At 35.8% G+C, this 5,225-nt stretch overlaps 1 protein-coding gene across 1 annotated transcript in view; it reads right to left on the minus strand.

The window, feature by feature from the left end:
• The window catches only part of cplx2b (complexin 2b), a 31,062-nt gene that overhangs the window by 17,235 nt on the left and 8,602 nt on the right, over window positions 1–5,225 (minus strand). The window lies entirely within an intron of this gene.

A 5,225-nucleotide genomic window follows, 5' to 3' on the forward strand; every position in this document is an offset into this window, starting at 1 on the left:
TCAGTTAAGTACCTGTAATTATCAGTTAAGTACCTGTAATTATCAGTTAAGTACCTGTAATTATCAGTTGAGTACCTGTAATTATCAGTTAAGTACCTGTAATTAGTTAAGTACCTGTAATTATCAGTTGAGTACCTGTAATTATCAGTTAAGTACCTGTAATTATCAGTTGAGTACCTGTAATTATCAGTTAAGTACCTGTAACTATCAGATGAGTACCTGTAATTATCAGGTGTGTACCTGGTAAGTATCAAATGATTATTAGGTAAGTACTTTGTAAATTATCATGTAAGTACCTTGTTATTATTTTGTAAGTACTTGGTAAATATTAGGTAAGTATCTGTTAAGTATTAGTTTATTATTAAGTACTTAGTAAATATCAGGTAAGAACTTTGTAAATGTCAGTTAATGTAATTATTGAGTGAGTTCTTTGAAAATATCAAGTAAGTACGTAGTAGTATCAGGAATTTACTAGGTAAATATTGGGTAAGTACCTAAAAACAATGAGTTGCATACCTGTAATTTTTTGGTAAGTATTAGGTGTTTATTTGGTAAGTATCAGGTGAATTTTAGGTAAGTACTTGGTAAAGTATCGTGTATACAATTATAAGTACTTCAAATATTAGATAAGTACCTGGTAAGTATTGGATAAATGTTAAGTAATTTACCTGGTAAGAATCAGGTAATTATTAAGTAAATGCTTGGGAAATATCAATTAAGTATACGGTAAATACTGGCAATTATTATGCAAATACCTGGAAAGTATCAGGTAATTATCAGATAAATACCAGATATGTTTGCTTCTGAGTTTAATTAAAATCCAGCCCATCATCTATGAAATATTTTGCTAACAGGTACATAACTGCTCATTTTTCATGGTGGCAGTCACCATTAGGTTCCATACTGCAGTTCAGTCAATTTATGATTCAAACTTTAAAAATTATTCTTTAAATGTGAGATTCCATCATGTTTTAGTTTTTTTTAAAGCCTGGTGCAACTCTGAGGCGTACATCTTTAACTTTTATTTTAACCTTGGCAGCAACAAGCAGCTCCTGTCGGCTGTAAAAAGGTCAAACTGAAGCTTGAGCAACTTGAACGAAGCAAGAAAAACCCTCCTGGTGACAGGAGGCAAATCACACGCCTGTCTCTGTTGTTCCCTTTAACCCGTTTAAGGGACAGATGGGAATAAAACCAAAAGTCATTTGTAGTGAACGCACACAGAAAACACACACTGACAACAGCAAACACACACTGACAACAGCAAACACACACTGACAACAGCAAACACACACTGACAACAGCAAACACACACTGACAACAGAAAACACACACTGACAACAGAAAACACACACTCACAGGCGCCTCCAGGACTCGTTTCATCCTGCAGGGACAGGAGACGGACGGCAGAACCAGGAGAACCCAGATGGATCCAGCACCAGGTTCAAAGTCAAATAAAAACATTTCAAACACTTCAAGGTGAATTTAAATATAAAACACAGGTTTTTATTGATGTGAAAATCTCATTTGAGAACATTTCAAATGAATCCAAACTGCCTGTTTTTGATGCAGATTCAGGTTTTTAAAACTCGAGCCGACATGAAACTTTCATTTTTTCTTCTTTTCAGCATCTAACTCATTCCACAATTTTAGTGCTGTTTCAACARTTCATCTATGAAAACATTCAGCTTATTTATGACAATCCTGCTATGACTTTTGGTATTTCAGCTGTTTATACTTTTTCAGATATTTCACTTTTTTGGCCACTTTTTTGCCATTGAAAATGAATGGAGCTAACATCCTTAAACTCTAAAATGTTTCTAAATTTTTACAGAACCTTACTCATTTTGTTCTGTTTCTGCTCTTTTTCACCTTCTTGTGCTAATTTTAGCTACTTTTGTTGCTAATTTTAGCTTTTTGTTATTTCAGCTAAAAATCTGCTTCTTTTTCTACTTTTATGTAGGGTTTTCTGCTACTTTGGGCTATTGATGCTTCTTACAGAAGGTTTTTGATACATTCAGCTATTTGCTGCAAATTTGGCTAAAGTTCAGCTGTTATTAGCTAAAGTTAGCTGTTTGTATTTTTGTAGCTATTACAACTTATTTCCGCCAAGTTCAGCTAATTTGTGCTCCGTATGCTTCCTTATGGTAATTAAAGAATTTCCAGCTACATTTTAGTTGTTTTACTGAAAATTTTAGCTGTTTTACTACAAATTGCCCCTTTTTTGTACTTTTTTTTGTTTTATTTTTTCTGCTAATTTTAAATTTTTTACAAAACTTTCCTTAACTGTGTGTCAATTACAACTTGTGGCTCCTAACTTTAGCTTATTTTTCTGCAAATTTTAGCTTTTTATGCTTTTTCTTTCTGTTATTCTTGTGATTTTTTTCTATTTTTGTGCTTTTTTTGCTAATTTCTTAAGAATGGGTGTTCTGAACTGTAATTTCATTGTGCTCTGTACAATGACAATAAAAGGTCTAATCTAATTTAATCTATTCTAATCTAATCATCTAATTTGTGCTATTTATGCTTTTTGTAGATGTTTTCTACTGTATTCACCTATTTTAGTTTTTAGCTGTTTTCTGCTATTTCAACTATATTTTTAAACTTTTTTACTCTTTTTCAAAGTGAGCTCACATTAACACTTTTGCTATTAAATATTTTACACTCAATTTCAGCAGCTTTCAGTTTAGGTTTTCAGCAAGAAGCATTCACACTAGCATTTTCACAGGACATTATATTTCTCTAGTTAAAACTGTATTTTTTCAATGGGTGAATAAAATAAACATGTTGGACAAACATTTTGTTTTTCTGGAGTGAAATAAACGGTTCGAGAGGCAGAAATCCCACAGCCAGAAGCTGAATGTTGCAGACTTTGGTGGATGAATTAATGATGACCTGCTAACATCACTCCTCACCATCTCAGCCGCATTATTTATTCATCTGACTTCCTCCCAACAAATTATTCCCTCAGCTCCGACTGTAAGGCAAAAGGAGGGACCCTCGGCTAAATTTAATTCCTCTCGCTGAGACGTCACCGACCTGCCACAGATGTTAAAGGACTTCCTGTAYGAGGAGGCTAATTTTAACTTTCTTATTTTGGATTTTAATTACAGTTGAGATGTTTGATGAGCAACAGTTCTATTTCTGCTCAGGGACTGATYGAATATTTAACTCCGGCCGCCTGTTTGATCATCGCCTGAACATTTTTATAAACGGATCCATCCATCCATTATCTGTACCAGATTATTCCTTCCAGGGTCATTGGTTCACATATCCAGCAGTCACAGTACGAGGTACACCCTGGACAGGTTACAAGTCCATCAGAGATGAAACCAAATTAAACATTTTTATCTTGTTGGCTTTTATTTATTTGTCTTTGGTCCACCCAGTTGTCTTTGGTCCACCCATGTGTCTTTGGTCCACCAATGTGTCTTTGGTCCACCCATGTGTCTTNTCTTTGGTCCACCCATGTGTCTTTGGTCCACCCATGTGTCCTTGGTCCACCTATCTGTCTTTGGTCTACCCATCTATCTTTGGTCCACCTATCCATCTTTGGTCCACCTATCTATCTTTAGTCCACCAATCTGTCTTTGGTCCTCCCAGTTGTCATTGGTCCACCCATGTGTCTTTGGTCCACCCATGTGTCTTTGGTCCACCCATGTGTCTTTCAGTCAAGTCTGTTGAAAACAGAAACAAACTTTAAAGGAGCTAACCTCTCTTAGCAATCTGCTCTCAGAGTTTGTACAGGAACCACTCATTGATCATCCWCTGGGTATATCAATGGGACCACTCTACCACAACAAACTCTAAACAAAGTATAAATCAAAATCTCTAAAATGAACTTGTAGCCATGTTTGCTTTAATTGTTCTGACTCCTCCAATCTTTACTTTGTGACAGTTTCAGTAAAACGTGCACCAAAAACAACCAAACAGTAAAAACAATACAAGCGGAAACGTGATGGAACAAATATGAATAAAGATTTATGTCAGGAACAGCAGCRAGCAGAAACCAAACAGCTGCTGACATTTTCAGAGTGAACTCRTTCAGCCTGAAGACAAAAGAATCAGGAGACAAAAGATCCTCCAACACAAAGAAGCTCCTTGTTTGTTGACACTCAGTCATCTGCTGATGTTTTACTACGATCCATCCCTCCGACCAAGAGGATGATCATCTGCAGTTTCTGACGCCTCCACCTGGAAACCACCTTTTTAAAAGAAAAATCTGCAGAAAACAAAAACTAAAAGTGAGCGACTGCAGCTACTTTCTGACAACCGACTCCTTCTCCTCCCTTCAGGCCAAGGAGGATGGAGGGAAGGAAGGAGGTTATATATCAACCAGGGAAGCGTTTGTCCATTTGTCTCGTGGTCGAGTGACTGAGACAAGAGAAAAAACAAAACAAGGACGAGAGCGAGGCGAAGGCAGAACAAAGGAAAGGAGGGAAAGGAGGAGGAATAAAATAAATGGATGCAGGAGGAAAACTGAAGCAAGTGAACCAAAGAAGAAGCGAAAAAAGAAACAGAACAAATTGTTTTAATTTTATATGTCTTTTTATCATTTGAGGCAAATGCAACCAATTAAAATAAGGAGGACTGATTCTGACGTAAATACAGTATATAAATGGACCAATTAACAAATAAATACACTTAAAATGCACCAATTAAATTAAAAAATTAGAACTTGAACTAATTTTTTATCGTTTAATTGACCTTCAGATTTATGTTTCCAGCTTAGTCCCAATAAATTATTTATTTAAGAACATAATTTACATTTTACTGTTAAAAATATAAACATTATATGTAAATAAGATGGGCGGAGCTTCTTGGGTCAGCTTCTCTCCTATTGGTCAACAGACAGGAAGGAGCAGGATCCATGTGCTGATCTACTGTGCTGCTGCTGCCTCAGTTTAGATTAAAGTTTAAAGTTTAGTTTAAAACAAAGACAGGTTTGTGTTTTCCTCCTTTCCTTTGTTTTTACCTAAACTTTAATCTAAACTGAGGCAGCAGCACAGTAGATCTGCACATGGATCCTGCTCCTTTCTGTCTGTTGACCAATGGGAGAGGAGCTGACCCAAGAAGCTCCGCCCACCTTATATGCATAATGAGGCAGAAAAGCATCAGGTAAAGTAAAAACAGGAGACAGAGAAAAGTAAAAACAACACATGGAAATAAAATAAAAAGACTTGTGGAAAAAACATAAAAATAATTAAACATTTAAGAGACGCAGATGC

The sequence above is a fragment of the Austrofundulus limnaeus genome, unplaced genomic scaffold (assembly GCF_001266775.1).
Source record: "Austrofundulus limnaeus strain Quisiro unplaced genomic scaffold, Austrofundulus_limnaeus-1.0 Scaffold1004, whole genome shotgun sequence".
In the NCBI taxonomy this organism is placed as follows: domain Eukaryota; kingdom Metazoa; phylum Chordata; class Actinopteri; order Cyprinodontiformes; family Rivulidae; genus Austrofundulus; species Austrofundulus limnaeus.